This window comes from Pteropus medius, unplaced genomic scaffold (genome assembly GCF_902729225.1).
Source record: "Pteropus medius unplaced genomic scaffold, Ma_sr-lr_union100, whole genome shotgun sequence".
NCBI lineage: Eukaryota > Metazoa > Chordata > Mammalia > Chiroptera > Pteropodidae > Pteropus > Pteropus medius.
The window spans coordinates 18,494,921-18,512,202 of record NW_024345601.1 but is presented as its reverse complement, the minus strand read 5'-3'; positions in this window follow the sequence as shown (position 1 = coordinate 18,512,202).

The window sequence follows — 17,282 nt, the reverse complement described above, 5'->3', positions numbered from 1 at the left end:
TTGACATGTCTAGAACCGGACTTCTGATATTCACCCCTCTCTAACCCAACCTACTTTTATATAGCCTACCCCAACTCAGTTCATGGTGACATCATTCTTCTAGTCAGGACTGGGACTAGAGTGAGGGAAAAGAGCCTCTTAGGCATAACATTTAAGATATTCAGTGTATTGTGGAAGTGCCAACTGTGCTTTTTCTGACCCTAAGAATCAGTGCCTGCTTAAATGTTGTGCCCTCAACACTCCACTCATCTCACTCTGTCCTACCCTGCTTCTACTTGCTCAATCCAAAAACCTCAGCATCATCCTTTATGCCTCTGTCTCTCACACTCCCACATCCAATCTATGAGGAAATAGTAATGGTTTTACCAACTTTGAGGTTTCTCTTCAAGGGACAGCCTCTAGGAATGGGCAATGATGGGATGAATTTTAGACACCTTGCAGATGCCAGGAGAAACAACTGACCCCACGGATGTGCAATAGAATGTTGTCTTCAGGTTGCTGAAGGATTGGATCCTGGCAAATATCAGATTGAGGCCCCAGGTTTCTGTGTCAGAAGCCTGCATTGGTGTTGCTGGGCCCTAGAGGGTCCTAAAGGGCTATATAGATTTGTGGCCTTTCCATGTGCAATTCACTCTCCACTCCTTCCTGACTTTTGTAGTCCTTCCCTTGTACAGACTTTGGGCCAGAATCTCCGATAGCACCTGGCCGGCCTCTGGGGCAAGTGGGAAACCTGGAGGGGTCAGATGGTTCCACCAGAGCAACCCAGGTGTTGCTTATCTCAGGACTCTCCTGTCACTACTGAGATCCTTAGAGACAAGGCTTCCTCTGAGAAAAGTGGTCAACCCTGCAGTAGTACTTCAGGCCTGTTCTGCCATTCTGTGAGCCATTCCTGATGCTCAGCACATCCCAGCCCATCCTTTCCCAGCCCCTCCAACAGAACCCACATTTATTTCCCTTGCACACCCAAAGTCACATAGCATACCCTGAAAGCTCCAGCTGTGCCTGTTTGCCTTCCTGGGAAACTCTACACTCCACCCAACCAGACCAGGCCCTGGCTAGGGCTCAAGGGTGTTCTGGAACACTTCCTTTCAAACTTTTGTAAGATTGTGTAAGATTCCTCTTGAAATCATGCATGGTTCTGTGACTAACTCTAGGTAATAAATTATGGCTGGATATGATGTTTGCCATTCCTGGTCAGGACATTTAATTGTCAGTTGAGATGTTCCAGACACTTCTTTCCCTACTGCAACAATTAGAGATAATTCAGATAATAGAACTCCATCAGCTTGAGCCATAGAATAAGGATAACACAGAACAAAGCTTTCACAAACATGCAATGGCCATGTGGTGTCATCTAGAAATAAAGCTTGGTGCTTTAAAGCCACTGATATTTGAGGATTTGTTACCATAGCGTAGCATAACCTGTCCAGATTACTACCATCAGGTTAAGTCTGGCTTGAAGGCAAGAGGATTAAATAACAAATTGAATTCAATAGAATAAATAATTTAAAAATATATCTAATTTTTTTTGTGCAATATATAAGCTTTGACAAATATGCTTTCAATTACTTGGAAACACACACACACTCACACTCACACGTGTGCATGCACACACATTTTTGATATGTCTAAAGGGCTTCATTCCAGACAAAGCAAGCAGTCTGGTGGTTTTGATTAGACAACTCTAATGATGTTTATCATTACACGTCTACCTGATATGAGCCTTATCATGCTTGTGCCTTCCTGTCCAGTATGACTGGTACCTATCTATGGGCAATACATTGATCTTTAGGAATAAACCAGATTGAAGATTAGTGGGTATAAAATGGGGTATTGAAGAATTTGGTCCAATTATTGAAGAAATAGTTAAAAATGTCAAAAACAGTGGAGTGAATTTTTTAAATATTTAAATGTGCTTCTAAAGAGAGGAAATCTAAATTCTGATATTATTTTCACAAAGGCAGGGAACTAGTAGAAGCTGAATGCATTGTTTCAGAGGCATTTTTTCTCTGTTAGCTAGCCGTGATATACAGGCATACCTTGGAGGTATTGTAGTTTTCATTCTAGACTCTCACAATAAACCTAGTCATAATCTTTTTGCTGATGGAGAATTTTGTCTTCAATTTGTAAAAATGCAACATCTGTGAACTGCAATAAAGCAAAGTATGATAAAAAGAGGTATGCCTATATTTAGATATGAGTTAAAACAACTGTTTTAAACTTGATTACTGATGTCTGTGTTAAGCAGGTTAGAGACTGAGGGCTGAAACATCATCTGCTCTCCACACTGCATTTGATGCAGTCAAAACCCAGGCCCATCTGTCCAGGTGCTTTAATTACCCTCTCACACTCAAAAGGAATGGCTTTACAGACATATAGCAAGTACCATCTCCTTTGTAGAGCTGTCCTAATTCTTCTTAATGAAATTAGTTGCTCAGTTTTATTTATCCTGCTAATAATATTTGATACATAATTACAGCAGTCATCAGTCAATCTAATTCTTTGGGGTTTTTTTTTTCCACATTGTACATTTGTTTTTAGTGCTGCAGAATATTTCATTTTATAAATGTAATACAATCCTCTTATTCATTTTTCTGTCAATGTGCATTTGAGTTTTTCCCAATCTTTTATTCTACTGGTTATAATTATTCTATATTTTATGCTTTCTTCTGCTGGGACACTCGTAATGCATTTATTGTTCTTCTTGATTATGTCCAATAAATCCCTTAAAGTTTCTCTACCCTTTTTTTAATTATTTTCTTTTTGTTTCCCTGACTTAACTCTTCCCAATGACTTATATTTTAATTTATTGATTCTTTCTTTTGTTTGATCTAGTCTGATTTTGATCCTCTAGGGAATTTTTTATTGCAGTTATTGTGTTCTCTAGCTCCTTGATTTCTCTTTAGTACTTTCTAATACTGTTTATCTCTGTTGACATTTTCAGTTTATTCATGTATTACTTTCTTGACCTTGATGAGTATCTCTATGACAATTATTTTGAATTCTCTGTCAGGAAAAGCATTTAACTCCATTTTATTAGCATCAATTCTAGAGATTGATCTTGTTTTGTTGTTGTTGTTTGTATTAATATATTAATTTCTTCATTTTCTTTGACACTCTGTGTAGGTTTTTGTGGACTAGGCAAAGTAGATACCTCTCCTGGTCTTCACAGATTGGCCTTTCTCTTCCTCCCATAGGAGAAGATAGAGGCTAAGCATTCTTTTTCTGACCATAGGCTAGCATTAGGGGTTCTGGCAAGAGGGTGTTTTGTATTTTCCTACTGGTTTCAATGCCTCTGTTTTCATGTTTGCCTGGAGTAATGGAGCCTTTCATTTCCTGTTTGAATTTCTCACAAAGGAAATTTGTCCATGAGTTGTTGCTGAATCAGTTTGTTCATTGGGAAAAGAAGGGTTCAGGGCTTTCTACTCCACCATCTTGCTGATATCAGTCCTATTTTCTACTTCTTGTTTCATTCAGGCATTTGCTGATGGACTCACTCATTCTGAGCTCCAGTGCTAGGGCAGCAGCTTGAAAGGTGCCAGAGATAAATGGGGAGGAACTTAATTGTCTGGCTTCAGAGCCAGAGCTGGAGGGGCAGCTTTCTCCCAGAAAAAAGAGCTGGCAGAATCCATGTTTCTTTGTTGAGCCCTTCTGCCTCTTGGCCTGCAGACTCAGGTGGCTGCTGTATCTGAGTCTTCCTCTAATTCTTTGTTTATGTGTCTGTGACCCTGACTAAACTGTGAGTTTTTCAAGGGCAAATGCTCCATCTTAATCATCTGTGTCTTTAAGACCTGTACTTGTCATTTGTTAGTACACACTGATAATATGAGAAAGAGTAGAGGGAAAAGGAATGAGGAATGACTAAAGGGAAAATAAGAAAAGAAGAAAAGGAAGAAGCAAATGAGTAAGGATGCAAGGAAGGAAGGAAGGAAAAGAGATAAGAGTTTGACTATGGGCCTTTTGTCACAGGTCTGCATCAACTGGCACAGTTGTCAGCACCAGAAGAGCAGGAGGACAAGTGAGGGAGGATTTCTCTGAGTCAGGGCTGGTACATTCCTCACATTCAATAATATAACTGTGTAGCTGACTATTTCTAGGATATTCTACCTCTCCCCACCAGCTGCCCTAGTTCAACACGTGAGACTGTTGCCTGTTATGTTACTGTTGGTCAGAAGCTTTACCAATAACATAAACAGTCAATTAACACATATTTTGTATATTATATGAATTATATACTCTATTATAATTATTATAAAGTAAGCTAGAGAAAAGAAAATCATAAAGAAGAGAAAATACATTTACAGTACTGTATGTATTTATTGAAAAAATATGTATATAAGTGAACCTGTATATTTCAAACCCATGTTGTTCAAGTCAACTATATAAAGAAATTCAGCCATCTTATACTAGTTTATAAATTGATTTGATATATTTTTATCAAAAGAAAAATAAATGAGACTCCTTTAAGGTAGACTATAGGTTGTCTTCAGACTCCTAGAGGGTCTCAAGCCTTCCTGTGAATAGCTAGCACATCTGTGTTGTACTTGTTTGGCTAATTCCTCAATTTCCAAAGAACAGTGACGTTTTTGCAAAGAATAAATTACAAAACAAAATATTTTACATTCATGCTTCTGCTTATTTAAATTTTTGTGGATTTAAGGAATTGAAACTCTTTAGTTTAAAATGGAAATGCTACCAAGGGAAAAAGTTGAAGATTTATGAGTTATTAAATTGAATATTTGAAATGTGCTTATACTTGGGAATATGGATTATGATTTTAACATTCATGTTCTTTGATCCAACAATATTATTTCCAAAAATTTATCCTATAGGAATACTAAAATATGTGCAAATTTATAGTTTAAAAATACACTTGGCAAAATTATTCGTAGTTATGCAAAATTCAAAACAATGCAAGTGGTCTTAATAGAAGATTAAATAACTATATTTAATGGAGAGTATATAGTAGGTTAAAAAAGGGGTATTTTTAATAACAAAGAAAAGATTCTAAGATACGTATTCAGTGAAAAAAAGTTTCAGGACCACACGTATATATCATTCCATATTTGCAAAGCAAACAAAAATAAAACAAAAACAAAAGCTATATGCATATACACATATGCATAGATACATACACATACAAGTACACTTTGTGAATTAAAGGGGTCACTGTTAATATTTACACCTGAATTATCAGCATGATACAGGCGTGTCGAGAAGAAACTAGGATGTATAGCCACCTTAATTTAAGGGAGTTTATATTTTGGATTATACATTTTTGTAAGATTATTTTAACAGTGAACATGCACTATTTATAATAATAAAGTTAAATTTTCCATTTTTAATGTATAGATGAGAAGAACATTGAGTTAATCTTAAGCTTAGATCTCGTCTAGTATCTCTAGTTCTCTTCAGAACTACCTTCCTTTGTTCCAACACCGTTAGGCTGATCTGTCTTCTTTAGAACATGCCCCGTGGTATTTTAAATTTGTTTCACCAGGACATTCTTTTCTCCTGTTCTATTATCGTCAGAACACACTGTTAATCATTTCTGACATTCTGACCATTGCAAAGGTCCCAGGCTTGTCATTTTCACCTTTTCTCTTCCAGGTATCCATAGCAGCAGATTTATGGCAATATATTGTCTTTATTTTTATGCTTTGGAATTTCCAGAGGTAAATTTTAGTGTCTATTCAAATGGATTATGGGATACCACTATCTTTTGCTGGCTTCTACTGCTATTGAGACCAAGGCAAGGACCTTTGCTGAATTTCCACATCAGTTTGGTTGATCAGTCCTATTTTTGGTATAAGTTGAAAGCCACATATATGACAGTCTTACAATGGAGCTATTGGTCACATGAAGACTAGAAAAGAAAGTATAATGATAGGAATCAACACAAACCCATTCCTCTAGAAAAACACAATTCGAGACATGTGCATTACGATTGCTGAATCATAGGCATTATCTTCATAATCAAATATTAGTACATAATTATTAAGGACAGAAATGTAAAAAAAATGAACAACTTGAGATAGAATTGGTTCAAATTAGAAATTCTATTTGAAATCCAGAGAACATCCAAGTGGATAATGTCAGGCAATAGATGACAAGGAATATGAGAAAATTAAAATTTTATTCCCCTACTAAGTTTAACAGTATTTTACATCAAATTCCTTACTTGACTGAGTAATCTGGCTCTGCAAGGATGTGGACTCAGAGAGATACTTTGTTGCCATTTTTTTTTTCAATCTATGATGTAGTTAGTCTGGGGTTTGCAAGTTGTACTGATCAGCATGATTCCAGGAATGCTCAGTAGAAAACAGACACACATTCTGTCCTTCAACAACCAACCATTGAACATGAAATCAGACTCCTCCTGGCACTGGAGATGCATTTCAGGATAAGTCAAAGGTGAAAAACTTTGCATTTAAATCTAAAAAAGTGAAAGCTTTGGTATAAAAACATTTTCCATCAAGATAAATACATAATATAATGTCATTGTGAAATCTGATTTAAAATCATCAACTTCTTAAGTCTTGTTCTAGTCCTCATTTGGAACATGTTGTAAAGCTAATAGACAAGAAGATGGCAGAGTAGAAGGGACCAGGAATCTGTCTTCCCACCCAGACAACAGTTGTACTAGCAGAACCTGTCTTATGTAACTGTCAGATGTAACTGTTTTTGAATTCTTACAATGAAGTCTTACAATGAAGACTTACAATGTTCGTGGGTTTGCTTGAATGGTAAAGTACAGTTAATTATGGTCGATTTCATCTCTTAACACATAGTACCTATTCATCCCATCTACAACCATGTGGCAGGCGGCAGTGCACAATGTTCTTAGAGCAGCTCACACATGGCTGGTAGGAGCCAGGATTAAAAAAATGACCCTTTTCTCCAAATATCATAGATCAGTGCCCTCATTACTGATTGCTGCTTTTGATCACAGAAGTATAGACAGAGAGGCAAGCACCCATTGTTTTTGCATAGACCCTATTGTTGCAAGCCCCTCACTCTCCTGACGAAGTGACTTCCAAGGTATTTAAAGGCTTGATGCCCTTTCCCCACTTCATTTTTCTATTTTTCACTTTTTGAGAGCCAGATATTAAAGACTAGGATATTTAAAAACAACTTTATGTGCTGGAAAAATTAGAAAGTGACCATGCATATCCAGAAAAATTTCAGAAAATGCTTTAAGTTGTTACCTCAGATTGATCCTCAGCCAGAGACAGCCTACATCAATTAGAAAAACAAAAACAAAAAAACAATAACAACAAAAAACAGCAAATGCTGGAAGGGGGAGAATCTAATGTCTGGAGTTACCACATTATTAGATTCAAATGGCCAGTTTTCAACAACGAAAAAATCATAAAGAAACAGGAAAATATTGTCCATTCAAAAAAATAGAAACTGTTTCTGGAAAAAAAGACCTTATGGCACATATACTAGACAAAGACTTTAAAACAATTGTCTTAAAAATACTCAAAGTATTAAAGGAGAAGTGGAGATAGTTTAAAAAAAAGTATGAAGAAAGTGGAAATATCTGTAATGAGATAAAATCTAAAAAGAAACAAAAAGAAATTCTGGAACTGAAAAGTACAATAACTGAAATGATAAATTCACTACAGCAGGTCTTTGAATAATATCATTTTGTTCAACATTATATTTTTATAACAGTGATAAGATGCCATAGGAACTTAACTCTTGTTTATATCAATTAGCCTATGGTAAAACAGATTTTGTTATATGTCATTTCACTTAAAGTCACAACCTATCTACAATATTAAATGAGGACTTACTACAGAGAGATTCAAAGTTGGAGTTGAGCAGACAAAAGAAAACATCAGTGAATTTGAAGGTAGGGCAATGGAAATCACTTAGTATGAGAAACGGAAATAAGAAAAAGATTGAAGTAATCAGAGCCTAGCAACTCATGGGATACCATGTAACAGACCAACATACACATCATGGGAGTTCCATAGGAGAAGAGAGAGAGAAAGGAGCAGAGAGAATATTTGAAGAAATAATGGCTAAAACATCCCAAATTGGATGAAAATCATGAATATGAACATCTAAGGAGCTCAATGATCTCTGACTATGATAACTCAAAGAGATACATATTGTGAAACATTATAATCAAACTTTGTAAAGACAAAGAGCAAATCTAGAAAACAGGAAGAGAAAAGCAAGTCATCACATATAAGTTTTCCTTAATAAGATTATCAGCAGATTTCTCATCAGAAACTGGAGGCCAGAAGGCAGTGTGTCAATATATTCAAAATACTAAAAGAAAAAGACTGTCAACTTTGAATCATATCTTCTTCAAAACTCTTTCAAAGTGAGGGAGAAATCAAGAAATTCTAGATAAACAAAAGTCGAAGAACTTCATTACCACTAGATCTCCCCCGCAAGAAATTCTCAAGGCAGTAAGTACTACAGGGTGAAATGAAAGGGTACTAGACAGTAACTCAAAGCCATATAGGGAAATAAATATCTCAATAAAGGTAAATACATTGGCAGGTATGAAAGCTAGTGGTATTATAACATTAGTTTGCAACTGGACTTTTCTGTATGATTTGAGAGACTGATACACTTTTTTATTAGTCTAAAAGGTAGTATTATTGTAACTTTAGTTTGTAACTCCAATTTTGTTTTCTACATAATTTAAGACGCCTATGCATTTAAAAGAATTATTGGTTTATGTTTGTGGACATGCAATATATAAAGATGTAATTTTGGGGACATCAGCTATCAAACGGAGTAAGGACAGAACTGTAAAGAAATTGAGTTTTTATATGTTATTAAAGTTAAATTGATATAAATTCAAATTATAGTGTTATAATTTTAAGATGTTAAATGTAGTAACCATGGTAAACACAAAGAAGTAGCTATGGAATATAAACAAAAAGAAATGAGACAGAAACTTAAACATTTCACTATAAAAATCAACTAAACACAAAGGAAGGCACTAATACAGAAAATGAGGGACAAAAAAATGCTAAAAGGCATATAGGAAGTGAATAGCAAAATGACAGAAATAAGTCTCACCTTATCAGTAATGACTTTAAATATAAATGGATTAAACTCTCCAATCAAAAGACAGGGATTGACAGAATGGATAAAACTGTATGATCTAACTATATGCTGTGAACGAAAGAGTCACTTTAGATTTAGAGACACAAATAGATTGAAAGCAAAAGGATGGAAAAAGATATTCTATGAAAATAGTAACCAAAAGAGCAGGAGTGCCTATACTAATATCAGACAAAATGGACTTTAAATTTAAAAAGATTACAAAAGACCACTCACAATAATAGATAGAACAACCATACATAAGCTAAGTAAGGAAATAGAGGACTTAAACAGCACACAGCAACTAAATCTAACAGACATATACAAGACATTCTACCTAATAACAACAGCATGCATGTTCTTCTCAAGTCCACATGGGACATACTCCAGGATAGATTTTATGTTAGGCCACAAGTTCACTCTCAACAGATTTTAAAAGATTTGTATTATACAAAGTATCTTCTCTGACCACAAGAAGATGAACTTAGAAATACATAACAGAAGAAAAACTGGAATTTTCACAAAATTGTAGAACTTAAACAACAAATGGATCAAAGAAGAAATTATTAGAAAATCAGAAAATACAGACAAGTGAAAATGAAAACACAACAGGGAGGAGAAAAATAATGGCATAGATGATAGAGGCTTTGTTCATCCCTCTGGAGACCAAATCAAAGTTGTGATGGAAACAAGGAGCAGCAGCAAGGAAGAAACTCCTGGGATCTAGATGAACAAGTCATATAACTACAGAGAAATCCAAGAAAGCACCCTGCAACAGCAGAAGGTAGGACGGGGTGAGGACACAGGGCTGCCCAGTCCCCAGTGGCTGAATGAGACAGAGGCTGCGGTAGCGGCAGATGCCTCTTAAAGGGGCTGCATCCATGAGCGGATTTTTTGCGATGACAGACCTCGCTCTGAGCACCGGTGCCCGTTCAGCTGCATGCAGGGGACACTAAGGACTTACAGGGAGACATTGTCGGAGTGCGAGCGGAGGTGAGACGTGCTCGGTACAGAAGCGCCTGTGGTATCCATTGTTCCCTGTTGAGCCCTCCCCCAACCAGTGCGCTGGACACAGCTCCACCATAGCTGTGACGTCATCAAGTTGGATAACAGAGGTGGCTCTGCCCAGAGGATTCTCTGAAACCCCACCTCCCCCAACTCTGGCCCCACCCAAGACCCATCCAGGTGTATCCTCAGCGAGTCAGGTGCTCCTTGCTCATACTCACTCTAGAGGAGGCAGCTGGCTTCGGTTTCTGGTGTAGCCTTTTGAGGCAACTATAAGCACAGCATCTGTGGATTGCTTGCTGAATCTTAACAGGTGGCTCTGGAGGGGTAGAGGCTTGGGCTAAATTTGGCCTGCAGCTGAACTCCTCTCTGGACTGTGCCACCGAACACCTACTTCACACATCCACACTAATAAGACTGGGAGACTTAGGAGCTTTGCTTAGTACATAGAAACAGACACGAAAAGGCAGCCAAAATTGGGAAGACAAAGAAGCAGAAACCATATGACAAAACAGAACAGAGATCCAGATATAAAGGAGTCAAGTAATCTAACAGATGCTGAGTTCAAAACACTAGTTATAAAGATGCTCAATGAACTTTTGGGGAGTATAGAGAACTCTAACAAAGAGATAAAAATGGAAATGGAAATTATAAAAGGGAACCAGTCTGAAATGGAGTACAAATTATCTGAACTGAGAAATATATTAAATGGAATAAACAAAGGAATTAACAAAGTGAACAAAGAAGAGGATCAAATGCCCTACCTAGAGGACAGGAAAGCCAATCAGGACCCTCAATTAGAATGGCAAGAAAAAAAGATGCCAAGACTATAAAAATAATCTAAGGAGGATATGGGACAGTATTAGGGTTCTAAATATTCATCCGATCAGCATAACAGAAGAAAATCAAGATGTTGAACAGCCGTTTGAAGAAATAATGATGGAAAACTTCCCTAACTTAGTGAAGGAAATGGACGTAAAACCCCAGGAAGCTCAGAGAATTCTAAAAATCAGGGATCCAAAGAGGCCAACACCAAGAAACATCATCATTAAAATGTCAAAGGTTAAATATAAAGAAAGAATATTAAAAGCAGCAAGAGAAAAAGAAATAATTACTTGTAAGGGACCACACATATGACTAGCAGCTGATTTCTCAAAAGAAACTATGCAGGACAGAAGGGTTTGGCAAAAAATATTCGACAGGATGAAGACCCAAAATATACAACCAAGAATGATTTATCCAGCAAAGCTATCATTTAGAGTCGAAGGACAGATAAAGAGCTTCCTAGACAAAAATAAGCTAAAGGAATTTATCACCACTAAGCCAATATTACAGGGAATGTTGGAGGGACTTCTTTAAGAAGAAAAAACATGTATCAAAAACAGGAATAAAGACTGGTAACAACTACATTCCTATCAATAAGTACCTTAAATGGAAAAGAATTAAGTGCTCCAACCAAAAGATAGAGTGGCTGAATGGATAAGAAAACAAGACCCCTACATATGAAAAGGAAGGGGATGGAAAAAGATATTGCTCTGATGGACCTAGAAGATATTTAAGTCAGACAAAGAAAGACAAACACTACATGATTTCACTTTTATGCGGAATTTAAGGAATAAAAAGAACAAACTAAGCAAAAACAGACTCACAAATATAGTGGACAATTTGGTAACGGACAGGGGAGGGGAGTTTGGGGGGCTGGAAGGATGGGGTGAAGAGTTAAAAAAGTACGAATTAGTAGCTGATGAATGGTCACAGGGATGGGGAACACAGTATAGGGAATGCAATTAGCATTAATACATTGTCTAGGTGGAGGGTCAGGGGAAGGCGGGAGCAATTGGGGGGATCAATTTACTAACTGTATAGATGTCTAACCAATGTACTGTATACTTGAAACTAATTAAAATTTAAAAAATAAATAAATAAAATTTAAGACATAAAGAAAAAGTAAAACACAACATACCTAACATATGGGATGCAGCAAAAGTGGTACTAAGGGGAAAATTTATAGTTATAAATGCTTAATTAAAAAACAAAAATTTCAAATCGATAACCTAGTTTTACAACTTAAGAAACTAGAAAAAGAACTAAACTCAAACACAAAGAAAGAAATAATAAAGATTAGAGAAAAGATAAATGAAATAGATAATGGAAAAGCAATAGAGAAAACTAATAAAATCAAAAGTTGGTTCTTCGAAGAGATCAACAAAATTGACAAACCTTTAGCTAGATGGACTAAGAAAAAGAAAAAAGGCTCAAATTAACTAGAACCAAAAATGAAAGTAGACACATTACTACTGATTTGGCAGAAATAAAAATTGTAAGAGAGTATTAATTATACATCGACAAATAGGATAACCTAGATAAAATAAACAAATTATTAGAAACACAAAACTTAAAAAGATTAAGTCATGAAGGAATAGAAAATCTGAATAGACCTATAACTAGTAAAGAGACTGAATTAGTAATCAGAAGTTTCCCCTAAAAGAAAAGTCCTATACCTGAGGGCTTTTCTGGTTTAATTCTACCCGATAGTTAAAAAGGAACTAATATTAACTCTTCCCAAATGTTTCTAAAAAGTTGAAGAGGAAGAAACTCTTCCAATCTCATTTCAGGAATGATACTAAAGCCAGACAAAGACACTACATGAAAGGAAAACTATGGATCATTATCCTTTATGCACATTTATGCAAAAATCCTTAACAAAATACAGCAAACCCAATTCAGTAGTGTATTGAAAAGGTAATACACCCTGACCAAGTGAAATTATTCTTGAATGCCAGGATGGTTTAACATATAGAGATCAATGAATATAATACATCACCTGAACAGAATGAAGGACAAAAACCACATGATCATTTTAATTGATGCATAAAAAACATTTGACAAAATTCAATACTTTTTCATGATAAAAACACTAAAAAACTAGGAATAGAAGAAACCTATCTCAATGTAATAAAAGCTATATATGAATAACCTATAGTAAACATCATGCTCAGTGGTGAAAGACTGAAAGCTTTTCTCTAAGATCAGGAAAAAGGAAAAGGTGCCCTCTTTCAACACTTCTATTAGACAAAGAAATGGAAGTTCTAGCTAGATCAATTTGGAAAGAAAAAAGAAAGGAAGAAGTAAAATAATTTCTGTTTACAGATATGATCTTATATGGAGAAAACCCTAAAAATGCCACAAAAAAATTTTAGAACTAATAAATGAACTCAATAAAATATAATCAATAACAAAGTTTCATTTCTATACACTAAGAATGAACATTCTGAAAAGAAAATTACAAATATAATTTAATTAACAACAGCATCGAAAAGAATAAAGTACTTAGAAATTAACTTAACCAAGGAGGTGAAAGACTTGTGCAATGAAAACTACAAAGCATTGCTGAATAAAATTAATAAAGACATAAATAAATAGAAATGCATCCCATGTTCATGGTTTGATAGACTTAATATTAAAATATCGAAACTGCCCTAAGCAATCAATGCAAATTCTATCAATAGAGAGCTCAGAAATAAACCTCACACATATAGTCAAGTGATTTTTGACAAGGGTGTGAAAACTATTCAATGTGGAAAGGTCAGTTTTTCAAAAAACGGTGCTGAAAAACTGGATATCCACATCCAAAGGAATGAAGTTGGACCCTTACCGAACACCATATACAAAAATTAGGTCAAAATGGATTGAAAACTTAAATGTAAGACTGAAAACAATAAAACTCTTAGAAGGAAAAAAAATAGCAAAAAAGATTTACAACACTGGATTTGGGAATATTTCTTGGATATGACACCAAAGGAATAGACAACAAAAGAAAAATAGACAAATTGGACTTAATGAAAAATTTAAAATTTTATGCATCAAACTACACTATTAACAGAGTAAAAAGGCAACCTGCAGAATGGGAGAAAATACTTGCAATAATGAGTTAATATCCATAATATATACAGAACTCTTAAAATTCAACAACAACAACAAAAACTTGATTCAAAAATGGGCAAAGAATTTAATAGACATTTCTTCAAAAGTAAACAAATGGCCAATAAGCACATGGAAAGGATGCTCAACATGACTAATAATAAGAGAAATGAAAATCAAAACCACAGTGAGATAACACTTTACACCCATTAGGATGACTACTATCAAAAAATAGACAAGAAGAAGCATTGTGACGATGTGGAGAAATTGGAAACCTTTGGGTACTATTGATGGAAATGTAAAATGGTACAGTCGCTATGGAAAATAGTATGGTAGTTCCTTAAATAATTAAAAAAGAGTTACCATATGATCTAGCAGTTCCCCTTTTGGATGTATATGTGTATATATATATCCCAAATCATTGAAATCATTGAAAGCAGATTTTTAAGGAGATATTTGTACACCCATGTTTATAGAAGCATTATTTATAATAGGTAAAATGTAGAAGCAACCTAAGCGTCCATCGTTGGATGAATGGATATATACATAAAATGGAGTATTAATCAGCCTGACAAACGAAGGAAATTCTTCAATATACTATGCCATAGGTGAACCTTAAGGACATTATGCTAAGTCAAATAAGCCAATCATGAAATGATAAATACTGTATGATTCCACTTAGAATAATCAAAATCATGGAGATGAAAAGTAGAATGGTGGTTGCCAGGGCCTGGGGCTTGGGGGGATGGGGTGTTATTGTAGAGTTTCAGTTTTATAAGAGATGGATGTTGGTGATGGTTGTATAACATTATGAATGTGTTTAATACCACTGAACTGTGTACCGAAAAATCATAAAAATGGTAAACATGTATTTTACCACAATTTTTTTAAAATTATAAAAAAAAAACCACTAATGAACAATATTGTGTTATGTTTCAAAGAAGACAGAGTAATATAAGGACATGTGTCAGTATCTTCAGATATTCAAATAAGTATTTCATATATATCTGTTTTCCCCATTATTTTTGAAACATTATTTTCATTTTGATAGCAATGTCTCCAAAATGCCTTAATAATTTATTCTTCCATCAGAGGAATTTGGATATAACGAATATGAGTTAAACTTCTCTTTGAACTAAGGATCATCATTGAAAAACATCAGCTTTGGGGCTGTGCTTTTAAAATGTAATATTCATTGGGTTTTTGAGGTAGAATGCCTGCCCTTGAATCAGATGATCTCAAATTGCTTTATAGTTGTTTATTTTACTACCAATACCATCTCATTCTTCAGTCCAATTTGGGTTTTTCTATATTAAATTCTAAATATTTGTGTTGCCATCTGAAACATCAGAGGAATCAAAAGTTGCCAAAATAAGTAATCTTCTAACTAAAGAGTTAATTCAGTGATAAGTTTCTGCCAGAGAGTGAATAAATAAACTTACTGTAGAGCAGTTTTCATTCTCGAGCATACCTTGGAATCTTAGGAGGACTTATTAAAATACAGGTTTCTGGGCCCACCCCAGATTTTCTGATTCAGTAGGGCCAGGGTGGGACCTGAGAATAGCATTTGTAAGAATCTCTCAGCTCATATTGCTGGTCTGGGAACCACACATTGAGAACTACTGCAGCACAGCTAAGTGGGATGGGAACAGTTTAAAATATGAGTAAGAATTTGAGGTTTTAGGAAATGTTGGAAATATCTAGAAGTCTACAACTAGAAAAAGGATAATGTTATTTTTTACTTATTAGACATTACATTTATGGAGTTTGTAACACAAAGATGGAGAGCTGCTGAGTAACATCTTAGAATTTGCATAAATTATAATTTGGTAGATTACAGTTACATATTAGTTCACTAAGAGATTTTCAGAAGACATATTAAATATTTCCATCATTATAAACTTATACCACATTATATAAACTTGATCTCCAAAAAATATTTGGTTTTGACCCTGAGTGGCGTTCCTCATGTCTCTATATTTTAATTCCTTGGTTGCCACTAAAGTGCTTTGCCAACAGATTTTGTTCTCAGATAGTGCACAGAACTGAAAAGAAAATCACTTTGCAAATCCAGTGATTTCATGGACCACTAGGCTCTCTGCATTCTCTATTACCCGGTTTATCTTTGTTCATTTAATGCATTGCAAACAACATTGAATTAGTTTGTTGGACAATTAGCTAAGATATTAAACTAAAGATGTACATATAAATATGTCAAGTAATTATTTTAAGAATACATCTGTAAAAAGTATCTGGAGAAGGCACTTTGTGAAGGCTTTTTCTCCTGATTTCTCTAATAGTTCAACAAATCCCAAATTTTATAAATAATACACCTTTTCCTAAAGTGTACACGGCAAAATAGTTTTCTATAATGAATGTTTAAAAATTCATTTCCAAGGAAATTAGCTCTTGTAAACATCCTGGAATATGTCGGGAAATTAAATTGGTGTTTGTTAGAATATCCCAAATCAAATTCGCTATTTCAAATATTAGCCTAGGTCTGGTTTCTAGTCTCTATAAGTCTCTTCCTTTCTGAGATCTGGCCACCTAAAGCCCTCCTGCAGTTTCACCACTGCCTTGATATTCAAGATGAATCCTGAAATGTTGCTGGGGATTTTTACATGGCTGCGTATCTGGAAACTGTGATTTGATCCTGTTTATTTCTGCTCTAACAATCTACCTTAATTCTGGTAAAGGCATCTCAGTCTATTCCTAAGTCTTATTTGCTTGATCCTCAGGCACCTAAGTTTGTTGACTAAACTTTAGCTTGATCCCTATTCCTGAACTCTTTCATTATCTGCCACCACCCTTCTCTAGTCCTGGATCATGGCCCATTAGCTTGGACCCATCTCTGTAATGACAGAAGCCCCTCATTCTAATTTGCTGTCCTTCCTATAATTGTCTCGTGTTCTGTCCAGCCATTTGGACAGGCCAACATTTTATTTTACCTGGAGTAAAACCTGCGACCATTCTACTGTAATGGACATGATGCGTTGGTCTGTCTTTACATATGTGATTGGATCCATTCACCCAGATGCTATTCAGTGATTGAGTTCATTTCTAAATCTCCGTTTCTCACCTAAGCTGTATGAAAATAAGTAACTGGACTTACCTGATTTGTTTCAGCACTTCTAAAAGCACTGAGTGCTTATTGGATGCCTGGAGCTATACTGGCCACAGAGGAGATGGACGTGAACAAGACAGTTTCTTTCTTGAAGAAACTCATTCTGGATGACAGAAAAAACAAGCAAGTAAAATACAATTTTTTAACAGTAGGTTCT